Source organism: Herpailurus yagouaroundi, unplaced genomic scaffold (assembly GCF_014898765.1).
Source record: "Herpailurus yagouaroundi ecotype Mexico unplaced genomic scaffold, PumYag 198, whole genome shotgun sequence".
NCBI lineage: Eukaryota > Metazoa > Chordata > Mammalia > Carnivora > Felidae > Herpailurus > Herpailurus yagouaroundi.
In genome coordinates, this window is record NW_024412429.1 from 35965886 (window position 1) to 35985490 (window position 19605).

General features: G+C 35.6%; 1 protein-coding gene across 1 annotated transcript in view; it reads right to left on the bottom strand.

The window, feature by feature from the left end:
• Positions 1–19605, bottom strand: part of LAMA2 (laminin subunit alpha 2) — a 395150-nt gene that overhangs the window by 296746 nt on the left and 78799 nt on the right. The window lies entirely within an intron of this gene.

Genomic DNA, 19605 nt, shown 5'->3' on the forward strand with positions numbered 1-19605 from the left:
GACTTCTTGAGGTAGCAGGGAATATTATTACTTATTAGCTGTGTGAACTAGAGCAGATTACTTAATCTCTCTTTTTATCAAGTCTGCATCTGGAAAATGTAAAGGATGAAGGAATAAATGCCTCATAGGGTCATTGTGAGAGCTCAAGTGAATAATCTAGAATAGTGCTTGACACTTTATAAATGTTTAATAAAGGTTAGCTGCTATCATTGTTTTGTTATTGTCGTGATTATGGAAAACAATCTCCAAAATTTTGTAACTATTCCGAGCAAGATTTTCCCACTACCACCATACTATGGTGACACATCAGTATGATCTGGATTTTTCACGTTTGAAAATAAAAACATTTGCACTTTTTTTTAGCAAGATATAGATAACATATAAATACGGTACATCTCAAAAATTAAGGGGATCCAGTAACTGAGCCATACATAATTGAGTTACTATTTATCTGGAACTTTAGAATTTAAATAGCACTTCTTGCATCATTTTATTTAATCTCAAAAAATCGTAGCATGTAGGTTTATGATTACTGTTATTATATTGTAGACATGAGGAAGCTGAGGCCCTAAGAGGTTAAGTTGCCCACAACCACATTGTCACTTTAGTGATATTAAGATTCATTCTTGATTTATGTTTTATTTTTAAAATATTCCCCCTCAAGACTCTTTCTGTTTCTCAAACATGTACACACGCACGCATGCGCGCACACACACACACATTCTCATTGTGCATTCTCTAGAATGCAAAGATCATGTGCTTCAGAATAAGACTGACCTAATCTCTAATCTTAGTCCATATATTTACTGTGTGACTTTGGACAAATTAATTTAATTCTGAAGTTTACATTGTATTATGTCAAAAGAGAATGAAAATACCTACCTTGAAAGGTTTTTATAAAAAAATTCAGGGGAGGAACTATGTAAAACCTATTCTCCATGTTCTATACCAGGCATTCAGAATTTCTTGAAACATTATTTCATATTACCTCCTAATTATTCTGGAAGCAAGTTCAAAATAGGTTTGCTAATTTGAGTCTAAGTACTTGTGTAGAAAAGAGAATACTATCGTTCCTGAAAGATGAAAACACACTCTATTCACTAATAATAATAAAACAAAGTAAACTTTTCTAAAGTACTATTTTCCCTCATCAGAGTTGTAAATATCTAAAAGTTTGATAACATACTCTATGAGTGAGGGAATTAGGGAAACAAGAACTTTCATGTCTTTATGGTAGTATGTACAAAATCTGTGGGGTCAGTTTGGCAATGTGTATTTAAATTACAAATGCATATCCATTTCAAAATAACAATTTTACCTCTGGAATTTTACCTAACAGCTATACTTGCTCATATATGATACAGTAGGTAAATGATTATTCACTGCAACAGTGGTTGTAGAGAAATATTAAAAATAGACTAATGTTCATCAATAGTGATTACTAATAGACATATTAATAAAGGTAACACATTATTATGATCATTAAATTAATTTTAAAGCTGAAAAAACTGAAGCATTGAGTGATTTCATTACTTTTGTGGGGTTGTAAAGCTGTTAAGTAGTGAAACCAGAATTTGAAACTCAAAGTCTAGCACCAAAGTCAATGTTTAATCTCTTTTATGACAGCTGAACAAACTTGGGTGCATCCATTCAACACAAAACAATTAACCAACCAATCAAACAAAGCAAACCTACACCATACCCACCCACCCACCCACTGAAATAAAATCTTTATCCATTACCATTTGTGTATCTGCCATTTGTGTAAAATGAGTCAGATACATATGTGTTTGTATATATTCTACTAAGACAGAAATGTAGAAATAGAGAAAATACGAGCCCCAAAATACATGATAGCTATGATTTTGATATTATTTATTATTTTTTTTATTTGAGATAGTGAATATGGGCACATGAAGGGGGGAGGGAGAGGCAGAAGGAGAGGGAGAGGGAGAGGGAGAGAGAAAGAGAGAGAGAGAGAGAGAGAGAGAGAGAGAGAGAGAGAGAGAGAGGATTCTAAGCAGCCTCCACCCATACAGGTGTTGATTTCATCACTCTGGGATCATGACCTGAGCTGAAATCAAGACTCAGAAGTTTAATCAACTGAGCAGTCCAGATGCCCTGATAGTATTTATTCTTAAATCAATTTTATCAGATGGAATGACTAATAGCATCTGCATTGTTATCTGGAATATACGAGTGAAGTAAAATATTTGTGATTTAAGCACCTGCAAAATGTTTCTGGTAATCAATTAGAAAGTGTGTTTTATGAAGAATGCTTTAAAATATATTTATTAGGGGTCTCTGGATGAGTGATATTGGGAAAATACAGTGAAAAAGGGAGTCAGACCTGAGTGCTAGCCCGCCTTGCACAAACCACATGTGTAATTTTAAAAGTATTTGTTTCTTAAGAGTGAAGCCAAAACCAGAGTATAGAATGTGGAAGTAAAGAGAGCTGACATGATGTCTCAGTTCATGCAAATCTCATGGAAGTCTGACTTTGAGCAAATATTTATCTAAGTTTTAAAAATCATCATCTCTACTGTGGAAATGTTCCTCCTTATTTTACTGTGTTATTCTGAGATTTATACAATGTAACATTTATTAACACATTTTGGAGACTACATATACTCACACTTTTATTATCTGATACCTTTAGTTCTAAAATTCCTTAACTTTTAATGACAATAGAAATCTGGTGCCTGTCAGATCATACAATTTCAACTAAAAGTTCCAGACTTCCTGCTTCAGTTGGGAAACTCTCTAATATGCAGAAATTATTAGGCTGAAGTAATTATATTACATGGTATTTTAGATTTGCCTTCCCTTTTCTCCTTTATGTTTTCAGTAGATATATCATTAGAATAAAATATCCTCACCAACATCTACAACTTTCATCAGACATTTATGAAAAGCAGGTCAGATTATGGTTTCCCTAACTAAAAACAATAAAACTAAAAAGCAAAAAAAAAAAAAAAAAGACAGAATGAAAATAAAACTATAAGTCAAAGAAAACCAATGGTGAAAATTTCAAAATAAACCTGAGAATTTCTTATAATCTATATAAGAAAGTTTGCACTTTTTCTACTAAGTTCCTCTATTCCCATAAACTGTAGGTACTCTTTTATTAAAAAAGGGAGTACAAACAGTATTCTTTACTATTTTCTAAGAAAACAGAGCTCCTGCCATATAAAGGCAGACAGACCCTCAGGACACTCCAAAGTTCCTGCTAAGAGTTCAAAAAGGGGCATAAAAGCAATCCTATCAATCACAACATGAAACACACACTTTCTCACACTCTCATGGGGGTGAAATATTTATGCAGCTTTGGCCACTTATTTTCTTCATGGACTTTACATCAACACAATTGTATACTTCTTGGTGGGATAGGGGAGGGGCAACATCTATGCATTCTGTGAACTTTAACATATTGCATTGAATTTTGTAGTACGTATATAATTTATATACTATTTCTGAAGTTTTTTAGATTTCTGTTTCTTTTTCTTCTCAGTCATAACTGAACATCCCTCCCACACAGACCAGCTGTTTCTCTATTTAAAAAGAAAGCAAGTAATTTAACATCATAAATACCAAACTGCATCTCAAGGTCAGAGTCAAAAGCTTTATGTCTCATTAATTTTCAAGCTCTTCATCAATTTTTCTCATTGAGCTGCCATTTATGTCTTGGTATGTGGAAAAGCATAAAACTTGTGTTATCAGTTAAAACAGAAGGCTATCTCCGGCTATTAAACTAATGTAAAATATTTCCAATTAAGTGGGTAGTAGCTTGTGTACTTTGTAATGACAATAGCAAAACTTCAAAAGCTTTTGAGTCCATACACAGCAACTTTTCCTTCCACTGAGGCAGAAGAAAACCATTTCTGTGAGTTAATCCATGCTCGAACTGCTGAGACATAAAAATATTGACCTTTATCTCCTTAATCAAATCATTTAGGCTACTCATGTAATGCTTAGAAATGGATACATTTTCAAATATTAGCTATTTCTTAGAAATTCACTAAAAGTGTGTAATAAAAAACCTACATGCATCACCATCTGATGTTGAGTAGTCATTTATTCAATAAATAAGCAGTAGTTCGATAATATAAAGAACCTTCCATCACTTTAGAATCTACAGCAGTATTTCTGAAAGCAGTCATGTATAAAGAAATGGACAGAAAATCTTACTAACTTCATTTATTTCCTCACTTGTCAAAAGACTTAAACTTTCCTTTAGACCCAAAGCACTTATTTTATCATTAAGAAAACATAGGGCCAGAGAACACCTACAATGTGCCCAAGCCCAAATTGCAAATGATGGAAGAGATTCTGAGTGTTGGCCTTCACTCCCATGTCTCTTCATAGGTTTGTAGATACTATCGTTTGGAACAACATGTTTTATGTTCTATTTTATTTTGTTATAATGGTTTTAAAACAAGGTGACAGATTATTTGGGGTCTTTGTCCCCTCTCTTAAATCTGGGTAGGTTTGTGACTGCTTTAACCTGCAACTTCTGAGGTGAGGTCATAAAAAAACACTGAGCTTTTGCCTTGTTTTCCAGGTACATTTTCTAGTGGGGTCCCATACAGCCTTGATGGAAGTCAAAATACCCGGAGGCCACCATGCTTAGAGGAAGCCCAAACTACATGTATTGTTCATGCATGGGAAAACTGGTTGTCTGTCTCAGGGAAGTCCAACCTTTGGGTTATTATATTCCAGGCAGTGAACACATACATGAAGAAGCCTCCAGTCATTCAACTCCCCACAACTACTCAAGTGTGCTCTGCTAGGCCCCAAGATATCATGGAGTAAAGAGTACCTATCCTGCAGTGCCCTGTCCCAATTCCTTATCACAACATTGGTAGGCATTAAAATAGTTGACACACACTATTTAGTTTGAGGTGGTCTGTCACTCAGCAATAGGTAACTGGAAAATTCTTAGATCTTAATTTTCCCCAATTGGGTTAAATACCTTGGTTAGTTTAATAAGTTCAGCCACTTCCAGTCAAAGGCTGTGTTGTTCTATAGCTTTGCTTTTCTCAAACGATCTGCATTATGCTTTCCTGAGTCAAATTTCTTTTTTGGTTTCATTCATTCATTCATTCATTCGTTCGTTCACTAAACCTTTATTGAATATATAATCCATATTCTAAAAATGGTTAGATTTCAAAGATCTAGAGATGAATAGAATAAAATAATTTTCCTCAGGCAGGGTGTAGGGGGAGACAGAATATTGCTACTTAATTTATTTTTCCTTTTCCTCTTCTTTTCACTTTATAATGAAAGCATTTAGGACTTTAGATTTACTCTTGAATACCGCTTTTGCTTTACATCAGGTTTATTTTATGATACTTTGTTTTCAGAATTAAAATTGTGACTTTAATTTCTTGGGGCCAGAATAGTTATTTTATAGCATGTTCTTAAGGTTTTAAGTGCTCTTTTAATTTATTATTTTTAATTTATAACTGAGCACACCATGGTCACGTAATGAAAACTGAATATTTTCTGGTTTTAGAATTTTTGAAAAGTGTGTATGTGCCTGAGTGTGTATATCTGGCCTCTCATGACACTAATTTTTAAAGTATTCCATTGGCATAGGTCCTGTTTATAAATATAAAATCAAGAGAGTACTATTATTTATTTTTTAATCTTTAGTACAATTTATTTGTTAAATGTTTACCTGCTCTTTCCTTAACATTTCAGAGATTGAGTGATGTATTAAAGTCTATTACTACTACAGTTGCTTGCTTGCATATCAGTAAAGAAGTAACAAGTAATATAAATATTCAAATGCCAGAGGAAATTCATGATATACTATCATAATTTTCAATTATAACAAAGAAGCACTGGGGAAAACTAATGATATGAATAGTTTTGTAGCTATAAGACAAATTTAGGAGCATTTCTAATTAGCAACTAATTCTAAGAAAATACACTAATAAGATTCCCTCCCTGTTTAATCATGTGATGTACTTATTTAAAATAATAAATTAAGAATCAAGTAAGTTTTCAAAAGAATCAAATACTTAACCCAAACAATCAAGGAGTTTCACTATTTTTCTAAAAAGTGATCAAATCCGGCAATATATTTTAAATATATTAAAAGTTTAAAATGAGGAAGAATATCCAAGGAAAGTATTCTTTCTGCAAGGTAATTTGCCTAATAAATTTTTAACAAATTAATGCCACAATAGACGTTTTTGGAATTACATTATATTTAGCTAATGAGAATTGAAGAAATGTTAATGTGTATCATAATCATCAGGCAAACACATTCATCATTTATTAACTTTTTCTAATATCTTACTGTTATACATCTGACATTCAAGAAAATGTGATCATTTTTCTTGACCAAATAAAATTCTGTTATGATTTTATTATTATTAGGTAATTTAATAAGTATATTTTTACATATGGCCTGGTGTCAAGGTTGGCCCTGTTAAAAGCAGGTACAAAGCTAAGGATATAGCAAAGAAAATCATGTATTTCTATTACAAAAATATAAATCCTTTTTTTTTTTTTTTTTTGAAGATGAAGATAGTAAAGCCTGGTAGCTTTGTCAATAGATGAAAAAGAAGAAGAAGCAAAGCTTGCTCTTTTGGAGAGGCGCTCACATACACAGCAAGTCAGGGGAGAAAGCAAGAACACAAAGGATCTTCGAGTCATCTGGTAAAGCTCATTGGCCCCTACCTCATTGGAGCTTGATAAAAGCAAAGTGAAACAGCCCAAAACTATGGATGCACTACTACCATAATAATTGGGAAGAACCCATTCTTTTTGTCGACAAACTCAATACACCGAAACATCTATTGTTTTATTCTAGTTCAGTTGGTTCTAAACTTCCCAGTCCCTGGAATTTTCTTGCTTGTCATTCATGTCAATGTGAGCACTCCATAGTGACTATAAAACATTCTGAGGTGAGTTAATAAGTTTTTGTAAAGGTTAAAATCAGGAAATTATCATTTTAACATTTCAGAGATACGTTTAAGATTTTACGTTCCAGTTCTTTCATATTATACATTTATACCTAAAATAAACTAGAGTAAGGTAAGACTCACTTAATTTACTGCATTTAATTAACTCAAATACGTAGGTCACAATTTGTAGTATGCTACTGAGATGAATTCAGTTGACTCCATTGACAAGTTTTTTCCTATGTGCGTACAGTTTCATAAAGACTCAGTTACTGATTAGTTTTATGCTTCCTAGTATATGACCTAGATGGTTTAATGATTGAATGTGTAAAATATATTCCATGCAATTGAGTTTCTTAAATACCATGAAAGCACATACAATTAACAATAAGCATAAGAATTTTGACTTATTCACATCAATATGGCTTAATTTTATTTTTATTTTTATTTTTAATGTCTATTTTTGACAGACAGAGACAGAGCACAAGCAGGGGAGGGGCAGAGAAAGAGGGAGGCACAGAATCTGAAGCAGGCTCCAGGTTCTGAGCTGCCAGCACAGAGCCCGACATGGGACTTGAACCCATGAACTATTGAGATCATGACCTGAGCTGAAGTCGGACACTTAACTGACTGAGCCACCTAGGTGCCCCAATATGGCTTAATTTTAAATATGCAGTTTTGATTTCCTAATTCTTTTCTAAATTTACCCTTTTAAATAAACAGTTTGCTGCCTTACTAAAGTCTTCTTATCCAATTTAAACTATATCCATGTCAATGGAGTGCCTCCTACAAAAAATAGCTCCAACACAGATGTTCTCCAATTTGTGATGGTTCGACATAACAGTTTTTTGACTTTATGATGATGCAAAAGGGCTATGCATTCAGTAGAAACTGCACTTCACCGTTCGAATTTCGATCTTTTTCTGGGCTAGTGATATGTGGTACGATGCCGTCTTATGATGCTGGGCAACAACAGTGAGTCACAGATCCCAGTAAGCCACCAGTAAGCCACATGATCACAAGGGTGAACGACCAAGACACTTACAACCATGTTGTACTCATGCAGCCATTCTGGTTTTCACTTTCATTTTTATTCAGTAAATTTCATAACATATTCAACACTTCAGTATAAAGTAGGCTTTGTTTTAGATTATTTTGCCTAACGGTAGGCTAATGGAAGTGTTCTAAACATGTTTTAGGGAGGCTAGGCTAAGCTACCATATTCCATAGGTTAGGAGTATTCAATGCATATTTGACCTAAGATACGTTCAATTCACACTGGGTTTCCGGGATATATGCCCATCCTAAGTTGAGGAAGATCTGTATAACGTGTGCATGAAGAAGAAATACCACTGTACATTCTTCTTTCAACTTACTTTTTGTTATACTTTGAACATACTGACTCTGTGATATAAATGAAAAACTCATAAAAGTCAGCAAGACCAGGAGTCCGCTAAGGGCCTTCTATATAACAAATAGCTGGACTGGTAGAATTATTATGATGAATGATTCACTTTTTGGGTTTTTATTTGTAGCCTTATGTATACATCATTCAAAATGGCTGAATATTTGGACATTAATATCTTGAGGCTATTTTAATGATAGTGTTTTTAACATCATGCACATACTCCCAGGCCTGACAAGTCTGTGGACAGAAATGAAATCTCCCTGACACCGATGTCCAACAAGGATAGTTCTTAGGCCCCTTTACATCTCCAAAGCAATTCTATTTTAGTCCTTTATTAATACATCTCTTCAGGGGTGCCTGGGAGGCTCAGTCAGTTAAGCGTCTGACTCTTAATTTCGACTCAGGTCATGTTCTCACAATCATGAAGTTGAGCCCCACGTTGGCTCTGCACTGAGCGTGGAGCCTGCTTAACAGTCTCTCTTTCCCTGTCCCTGCACCCCTCCCCTACTTTCTCTCTCTCTTTAAAAAAATATACATATATATCGATATCGCTATTGATCTTTTCATTACTTGACTGCCAGTACCCAGAGTGAGAACCCAGCTTCATGCAAAGCTGCCTTTGGCCCTCAGTCAGATGAGAGAGAGTGGGCTTTCCTCCACTCTGTGCCACAATCTGTCTCATAACGTCTTTCATAAAAATATCTCCCTCACTTCTAGCCCTCCACCTTTTTCTCTATTGAAGTAAGGCTTCAAACAAGTTTCTCAAGGTCCTACAAGAAAGTGACAGGAGAAAGGGGACAAACCCCATGACATCTTCTCTATTGATCTTTTTCATACCATTATTTCCTCCTGTTCTTGTCAAACATAACTCCCACTTCCTTCTGTCCATAGATACGAGTATCCATCTCTACTGTATTAGTTTCTTATTGGTTTCATAACACCCTTAGCAGCTGGAAGCAACACAAAATTATTATCTCACAGTTCTGTGGGTGAGACTCCAACATGGGCCTCACTGGGGTACAATGTCTAAATTCCTGGTATCAGCAGGGCTACACTTGTTTCTGGAGGCTCTAGAGGAGAATCCATTTCCTGGCTCTCTCAGATTGTGGGCAGATTCAGTTCTTAACAGCTGTAGAACGGATGGTCCCATTTCTTTGCTGGCTATTGGCCAATTCCCATTCCTAGATTATAGAGCTCATCATTTCTTGGCTCACGGGCCTCTCCATCTTCAAAGACAATGATGATGGAGAGAATCCCTCTCATGCTTCAAGTTTCTTCTTCCTCCACTGTCACATCACTCTGATCCCCTTTTCTGCCTTCCTCTTCTTCAAGGCCTTATGTGATTTGATTGGGCCCACCTGGACAGTCCAAGATACTCTCCCCATCTCCACGTCCTTAAAACTAATCATATTTGCAAAGTCCTTTTTTGCTATGTAAAGCAACTATTTACAGGTTCTGGAGATTAGGATGTGGACATACAGGTATCAGTATTCAGCCTCCCACATATATCAATGTAAAGGAATTCCTAAGGGGTCACTACCTACCCGCTCTGCAAACAGACCCAGATTTGCAATTTGTAATCAGTTGCTGTGATAATAATTTTGAAATAATAAAAACAAAATATTTCAGCTAGGGGAAGTAGGGGAAAAGAAAAAGAAACTTGCAGATTTTGTTCTAAGATACAGGATGACTGCACAGTTTTTAATGGAGTGATAGAAGTTAGCGGATTAAATCATAACAGCCAGAAAAGGAAGGCTTACACTGAAAACTTTGGCAGTTCAAACAAAAGAACTGTGGCCCTATAGCAGACACAGCTATAATAGGAGCATATACTTGGTCTACGTATCCAGTGTCATTTTGCTGAATTTCAAGCAGGAAGAAGCTGAGCTCTCCTTAGAATATAAATCATGTCAAAAGTAAGAGTTAAACTCCAAAATAAATTAAGTAAAACTTAGAGTGACTTTTCTAAGCCTAGCACAGATAGACACAAATTAAGACCATATTGTACATATGCTCTGAGATCATAATATTCTGCCAAACAAGAAAATGTCTTCTTTAAATAGACAGCTATATTTCTCAGGTTATTGAGCTGAAAGGAAAGAACGTTGTATGATGCAGTTTCAGTCAAGGGGATCTTGATGACCACTGTTCCTTCTATATCATTTTTGTACAATGTATTTGGAACTCCACATATATTGTATTGATATAGCGATGGTAACTATAATAGAGGCAGACGGTATCTATTCATATATAAGTAAATGTTGCTAATATCTAATAACATGGCACTTCAGAATCTGAAAATATTCCTTAACCAACTGAATCATTTTATGTGTAAGATGCACCAAACAATATTTTAGAGGGCATATCTTCCATTGGCTTGCTTTTTGTTAAAAAAACAAAAAGGAAAAGTCTAAGCTCTCATTTTTAATCATCAGTGTAAAAGGAAAGAGGAAGGAAGTGCATGAGCAGTTTCAAGAACTATGGGACAAAGGAATAAAGTGTGTTTATGCCTGGAAATAAAAGGTGCGTTCTACAGTGTTGCCTTAGCAGCGTGAAAGTATTCAATGCCAACATACACAGATAAAAAATGTACAGCCATACTATAATACTGCAAAATATCCCTCCATTCTCCCACTACTAAGCACATTTTTGCACTTTGCTATATAATAGGAATAATGGTAATACATACTTCAGAGCACTGTGTGAAGATCAAATCAGATAGTTCAAGTAAAACAATTACCACTGCTCCAGGTATATATGTGAATACTTAATATATTCCAGATGTACATATCAATGCTCAATACACTTCAGTTATTACTATTATTAATATTTTACCATTTTATTTACTTTAAATTTTATTTTAATTCCAGTAGAGTTAATACTGTTATGTTAGTTTTGGGTATACAATACTGTAATTCAAAAATTCTGTACATTATTCTGTGCTCATTGTGATAAACGTACTCTTAACCCCCTTCCCCCGTCTCACCCATCCTCCTACTGACGTCCCCTCTGACGACAGTTTGTTCTTCATAGTTAAAGTCTGTTTCTTGGTTTGTCTCTTTTTTTCTTTTGTTTCTTAAATTCCACATATGAGTGAAATCATGTAGTATTTTTTTCTCTGACTGACATATTTCATTTAGCATTATACTCTCTAGTTCTATCTATGTCACTGCAAATGGCGAGATTCCATCCTTTTTTAGGGCTGAGTAATATTCCATTGTACACACACACCATATCTTCTTTATCCATTCATCTATCAATGCATATCTGAGTTGCTGCCATATCTTGGCTATTGTAGAGAATGCTGCAATAAACATAAGAATCCATATATTATTTCAAATTAGTATTTTATGTTATTTGGGTAAATAAATGCTCAGTAGTGGAATTAGTGGAGCACATGATAATTCTATGTTTAATATTTTGAGGAACCTCCATACTGTTTTCCACAGTGGCTGCACCAGTCTGCATTCCCACCAACCATGCACAAGGGTTCCTTTTTCTCCACATTCTTGCCAACACTTGCTGGTTCTTGTGTTTTTAATTTTAGCCATCTGGCAGGTATGTGGTGATATCTCATTGTGGTTTTCACTTGCATTTCCCTGATGATTAGTGATGTTGAACATCTTTTCGTGTGCCTGCTGTCTGTCTGTAAATCTTCATTGGAGAAATGTTTGTTCATGTCTTCTGCCCATTTTTCAATTGGATTATTTGGGAATTTTTTGGTGTTGAGTTGTATGAGCTCTTTATGTATTTTGGATTCTAACCCTTTATTGGGTGTGTCATTTGCAAGTATCTGCTGCATTCAGTAGGTTGACTTTAAGTTTTGTTGATTGTTTCCTTTGTCGCACAGATTTTTATTTTGATGGAGTCTCAAGGTGTTTTTGTTTTTGTTTTTGTTTTGGCTTTTGTTACCCTTTCCTCAGGAAAATGATGCTTAGCCAATTTAGAGAAATTACTACTTGTGTTCTCTTGTAGAATTTTTATTGCTCCAGTTCTCACATTTATGTCTTTAATTCACTTTTAGTTTACTTTTGTGTGTGGTTTAAGCAAGTGGTCCAGTTTTATTATTTTGAACGTAGCTGTCCAGTTTTCCCAGCATATTTGTCAAAGAGACTTTTTCCCATTGGATATTCTTGCCTCTTTTGTCAAAGATCAGTTTACCATATAAGCATGGGTTTATTTCTGGGCTTTCTATTCTGTTCCATTGATCTATGTGTCTATTTTTGTTCCAGTACTATACTGTTTGGATCACTACAGTTTTGTAGTATATCTTGAAATCTGGGATTGGGATACCTCCAACATTGCTTTGGCTATTCAGATTTGTGGTTCCATAAAATTTTAGGATTATTTGTTCTATTTCTGTGAAAAATGCTATTTTGATAGGAATTGCATTAAATCTGTAGATTGCTTTGGATAGTATGCACATGTTAACAAAATACTTCTTCCAATCCATGGGCATGAATAGCTTTCCATTTGATCATGTTGTCTTCAATTTCTTTCATCAACATTTTACAGTTTTCACAGCACAGGTCTTTCACCTCCTTGGTTAGGTTTATTCCTAGGTACTTTATTATTTTTAGTACAATTGTAAATGGGGTTATTAATTTCTCTTTCTGCTATTTTATTATAAGTGTATAGGAATGCAATGGATTTCTGTTTACTGATTTTACATCTTGTTACCTTCCTGAATTCATTTATCAGTTCTAGTAGTTTCTTTGTGGAGTCTTTAGGGTTTTCTATATATGGTATCATATCATTGGCAAATAGTAAACATTTTGCTTCTTCCTTACCAATTTGGATGCCTTTTATTTCTTTTTCTTCTCTGTGGTGGCTAGGACTTCCAGTAGTAGGTTGAATATAAGTGGTGAGAGTAGACACCCTTGTCTTGTTCCTGACCTTAGGGGAAATGTTCTCAGTTTTTTACCATTGACTATGATGTTAGTGGTGGGTTTTTCATATATGACCTTATTAGGTTGAGGTATGTTCCCTCGAAACCTACGTTGTTGAGAATTTTTATTATGAATGTATGTTGTACTTTGTCAAATGCTTTTTTTGAGTTTGTTCAAATGGCCCTATGGTTTTTATCCTTTCCCTTTTTGATTGACATATATTGGTTAATTTACAAATATCCAACCACCTTTGCGTCCCAGGAATAAATCCCACTTGATCATGGTGAATGTTTTTTTTAATGTGTTGTTGGATTCAGTTTGCTAATGTTTTGTTGAGGATTTTTATGTCTATGTTTATCAGAGATATTGGCCTGCATTTCTTCGTGTGTGTGTGTGTGTGTGTGTGTGTGTGTGTGTGTCTGTCTGTCTTGATCTGCATTTGGTATTAGGGTAATGCTGACCTCCTAGAGTGAAATTGGAAGGTTTTTTTTTTTTCCTCTTCTATTCTTTGGAATAGTTTGAGTAGAATAGGTATTAACTCTTCTTTAAATGTTTGGTAGACAAAGCAAGAAAGAGTATCCAATGGAAAAAAGACAGTCTCTTTAGCAAATGGTGCTGGGAAAACTGGACAGTGACATGCAGAACAGAAGAATGAATGAAACTGAACCACTTTCTTACACCCTACACAAAAATAAATTCAAAATGGATGAAAGACCTAAGTGTGAGAGACAGGAAACAATCAAAATCCTACAGGAGAAACAGGCAACAACCTCTTTGACCTCAGCCACAGCAACTTCTTATTAGACATGTCTCTGGAGGCAAGCGAAACAAAAGCAAAAGTGAACTATTGGGACCTCATCAAGATAAACAAAACAAAACAAAAACAAAACAAAAAAAACAAACAAAAAAACAACTTCTTCCCAGCAAAGGAAACAATCAATAAAACTAAAAGGCAACTGACATAGTGGGAGAAGGTATTTATAAATGACATATTGGGTGAAAGGTTAGTATACAAAATATATAAAGAACTTATCAAGCTCAACAACCAAAAAACAAATAATCCAGTGAATAAATGCACAGAAGACATGAAAAGAGTTTTCCAAAGAAGACATCCGCATGACTAACAGACACATGAAAAGATGCTCAACATCCACTCATCATCACGGAAATACAAATCAAAACCACAATGAGATACCACCTCACACTTGTTAGAATGGCTAAAATTAATAACTTAGGAAACAACAGATGTTGGAAAGGATGCAGAGAAAGGGGAACCCTTTGCACTGTTGGTGGGAATGGAAACTGGTATAGCCACTCTGGAAAATAATATGGAGGTTCCTCAAAAAATTAAAAATAGAACTACCCAACAACCCAGCAATTGAACTACTAGGTATTTATCCAAAGAATACAAAAATGCTGATTTGACGGGGCACACACGTGCACCCCAATGTTTATAGTAGCCCTATCAACAATAGCCAAATTATGGAAAAAGCCCAAATGTCCATTGACTGATGAATGGATAAAGAAGAAGAGGAAATATCTATACAATGGACTACTACTCAGCGATCAAAAATAATGAAATCTTGTCATTTGCAATAATGTGGATGGAACTGGACTGTATCATGCTAAGCGAAGTAAGTCAGGGAGAGAAAGTCAAATATATGATTTCACTCATATGTGGAATTTAAGAAACACAACAGATGAACATGGGAAGGGAAGGGAAATTAGATAAAAACAGAGAGGGAAGCAAACCATAAGAGACTCTTAAATACAGAGATTATGCTGGGGATTGCTAGAGGGTAGGTGGGTGGGGAGATGGGCTAAATGGGTGATGGGCATTAAGGAAGGTACTACTTTTGGGGATAAGCATTGTGTGTTATAAGTGATGAATCACTGGGTTCTACTCCTGATGCCAAAACTACACTGTATGCTAACTAACTTGAATTTTAATAAATAAATTTAAAAGAAAAAACGTGGGGGTGCCTAGGTAGCTCAGTCGGTTGAGTGTCCAACATCAGCTCAGGTCATGGTCTCACTGCTCATGAGTTCAAGCCCCTGTCAGGCTCTGTGCTGACAGCTTGCAGCTCAGAGTCTGGAGCCTGCTTCAGATTCTGTCTCTGTCTCTCTGCCCTTCCCCTGCTCTCTCTCTCTCTCTCTCTCTCTCTCTCTCTCTCATATAAATAAACATTAATTTTTTTTAATTAAACAAATATTTGGTAGAAATCACCTGTAAAGCCATCTGGTCTTGGACTTTTGTTCATTGGGAGTTTTTTGAATATTGAATCAATTTCATTGCTGGTCAGTTATTACTATTATTAATACACCTAAGAAACAAGATAACTACTTAAGTGACTGGTAAGAATTCTTCTGTGTCCAATAAAGTATAATTTCAAAACATTAATCTATATTTCCCTTGTTCACATATTTTGTACTGGAGATAGCAAATAATTATACTATTGGTCTGTTTTTTGTGTTTGCATAAGTATTTTAAAATTATATAAGCTAGCTTTTCTTTGGGTGGCATATAGAATAAAGTCTCTTTGAAAGAAGAAGGAAACATGATGCAGTTAAAAAAACAGTCAAAGGTTACACCCAGTTCCTTTAATTTTGGTGAAGTGCTACTGATATTTAGGATCTGGAGCTGAAGAATAGCAAATATTTTCTAATACCTTTTATAGTGTTATGAAACAAATACCTAAAATGTTAACAGCATTTTGGAAGAAGGGAAAAATGGGAAATTGTTATGGTCCTAGGCTTTTCCATCACCATATTGAAGTCCATGGTCAATAATTTTAATCTCCCTTTTGTGTACAGTCTCAACCCCCTTGCCCCTCTCCGGTTTTATTGTACTCTCTTGGCGAATCCACACCCCTGTTAAATCCATTTCTCCACCTTCTTTGTACCTGCATCTGCTGAGCTGGACATATTGGAAAAAAATGCTCCTTGGACCATTTTCTCTATGTTCCTGGATGCTATTTCATACTTTCTTTTTTCTTCTCTAAACTCTAAAACTCCTCTGACAGCTTCAAGTTCAACTCTCTTCTATATTTTTTTAAGAATATAAAGGCCAACAGAAAACTTTAGTGCTTTCTAGCACCACTTGAATTCATTTACAAGCATATTTGTCCTTATTTTCTCCCTAGAAACAGGGTGCTGGGCTTGCTGTCTCCAAATCTTTCTCCTTGTTCTCTCATAAAAGCACGCCAATCAACTTTTTGTCCCCCTCCTCTACTGAAAATACACTTTTAAAATTCACCAACTGCATTCATTGCTAGATGCAATGGTCAGTTCTCATTCCTTACCTTATTTGACCCATCTACAGTATTTGACAAAGTTGAGCCCTCTTAATTAATTGGTTTTCAATACACCACTCTCGGTTTTCCTTCTATCTTTCTGGCTAGTTCCTCTTAGTCTTCTTTCTGATTCCTCCTCACTACCCTAACCTGTAAGTGTTGGAAGGCCACAGGACTTAATTCCCAGACCTCTATCTTCTCTCTCTTTATGCATTTTCTTCATTATCATATCTATTCTTTTGGCTTAAATGACATCTATATTCATAATTATAAATTATAAAATAAACTTTTTTATTTTTTTAATGTTTTATTTATTTTTGAGACAGAGAGAGACAGAGCGTGAGCAGGGGAGGAGCAGAAAGAGAGGGAGACACAGAATCCGAAGCAGGCTCCAGGTTCTGAGCTGTCAGCACAGAGCCCAATGTGGGGCTCGAACTCACAGACCGCAAGATCATGACCTGAGCCGAAGTCAGACGCTCAACTGGCTGAGCCACCCAGGCGCCCCAACATTGTTTTTTAAACTTCAGTTCAGATGCCGCCCTCCCACCAGTTTCTGAACCTCAGACTCATGTGGCATTATCATTTTAACATCCCTTGGATGTCTAAAAGGCATTTTTAACTTAATAAATCAGCAAGGCTGAACTCTTGGTCTTCATCCAAAATTTTCTCTTCTCAGTCTTCTCCATCTAAGGAAATGGCAACACGGTTCTTTCAGTTGTTTAGGCCCATAACTTGGAAGCTATCCTTGGTCTCCTTTTTTTTTTAATATTCCACAGCCAAACTACCAACACATATTTATCTTTTATTTACTTATTTTATTTATTTATTAATGCTTATCTATTTTTGAGAGACAGAGACAGAGTGTGAGTGGGCAAAGGGCACAGAGAGAGGGAGACACAGAATCCGAAGCAGGCTCCAGGCTCTGAGCTGTCAGCACAGAGCCTGACGTGAGGCTTGAACTCACAAACCGTGAGATCATGACCTGAGCTGAAGTCAAACGCTTACCGACTGAGCCACCCAGGCGCCCCTACTAACACATATTTTTTGGCTTTTTGTATACATATATCCAGAACCAAATCACCTGTCATTACCTCCACTTCTGCCACTCTAGTCTAAGCCATCTATCTGCTGGCCCAATGATCGCAAAGCCTTTGGTCTCCTTATTTCTGCCCTTGTCCCCTTCTAATCTGGGATCAATGTAATGATCACATTCACCTTCCTAAAATACAAATCAGATAATTATACTTTTGTGCTCAAAACACCCCAACGGCCTCCCATTTCACTGCGGAAAAATGCAAAGAAATTACAGTGGCCTAAAGTTCTACAGTATCTTTGACCTCCCCATCTCCTTCTACTCTCCCCCTCACACATCCCATCCCGAATGTTTCTTTGACATACTAGGCATCCTCATGTTTTAGGACATTTGTAGCTGCTTTTTCTTGCCCTAACCCTTTTGCCCAAGATATCCATATGCTTTGCTCCTATAGTATGTTCAGTTCTCAGAATATTTTACCTAAAGTTATAGTACCATCCACTTACCATCACTCTTTCTTTTCCCCTCCAAGCTCTATTTTTCTCCTTAGCATTTATAACCATCTAACATACTACATTTCATGTACTTTCCTAATCAATTTTTCTCTTTTCTAACTTGAATATAAGCTCTAGGAGGGCAGAGTTTTTGTCTGTTGTATTCACTGCTCACAGACTAGAATGTTCCTGACAAATAGTAGATGTCAATGAATACATAAATCAGTCATGAAATGGTAATTTACAATGATAATTCCCTTAAGTGTCTATTTTGAGCACTTAAGACTATATAATGGTATAATTAAGAGCAATTAGAAGAATCCTAGATAACCACCAGGAGAATAGGAGCCACAGCTGGAATGATGTTAATTATGCATGAAAGAGAAACGTCACCTATTTCATAGATTTTTCTTAGGGCTGGCTTTACTGCACCACTCAGTTACCAAGAGCAGGGGTTGCCAGACTTCTGATTTTACAATTTTATCAGTAAATTTTTATATATGAGAGTGCATATATACAGTAAATGCTCGTATCTATACTTATATCTATATATTTATATATTACATAATGTGCTATTACATTAATAGATATTTGTTAAAAACAAAGATAGTTAAAAGTATGAGAAATAGGGGCGCCTGGGTGGCGCAGTCGGTTAAGCGTCCGACTTCAGCCAGGTCACGATCTCGCGGTCCGTGAGTTCGAGCTCCGCATCAGGCCCTGGGCTGATGACTCGGAGCCTGGAGCCTGTTTCCGATTCTGTGTCTCCCTCTCTCTGCCCCTCCCCCGTTCATGCTCTGTCTCTCTCTGTCCCAAAAATAAATAAAAAACGTTGAAAAAAAAATTTTAAAAAAAAGTATGAGAAATAAATGAAACACTATTTTAGATACTTAAATTTAATTGTTTATATAAAACTGTTCTTTACTCAACAATGTAATACTCTTTTTTAGAAAGAGCAACATAATTAATATGCCTTTATGTTTTCAAAAATGTTGGCTTACTAGTTAGAGATATTACTGAATATTGAAATATTAAGGTCTATTTCTAGGTCCCATTTATTTTAATACTTAGTATTAATGGTTTTCACAGCTTAAAAAAGATATAACATGGGGCACCTGGGTGGCTCAGTCTGTTGAGCATCCGACTTCGGCTCAGGTCATGATCTCGCGGTTCATGAGTTCAAGCCCTGCGTTGGGCTCTGTGCTGACAGCTCAGAGCCTGGAGCCTGCTTCGGATTCTGTGTCCCCCTCTCTCTCTGCCCCACCCCTGCTTGTGCTCTGTCTCTCTCTGTACTTCAAAAATGAATAAACATAAAAAAAAATTTTTTAAAGATATAACACATACACAAAATACACGGTTCCCATTGGAAGATTTACATCATTCGTGGAGTAAACTAGATAATGATACTCATTTTCAACCCTCTCCACCAATTATCTTAGGTTCTGGTTGAAATATGAATAATAACATTTCTTATGATTGTTCTTATGTTGTACTTGAAAATTATTTGAAATAATGTGGCATTTAAATATGTTTAACAAAAAGGTTCAAAACTCGCTGACACTTTGCGTTCAGACTTT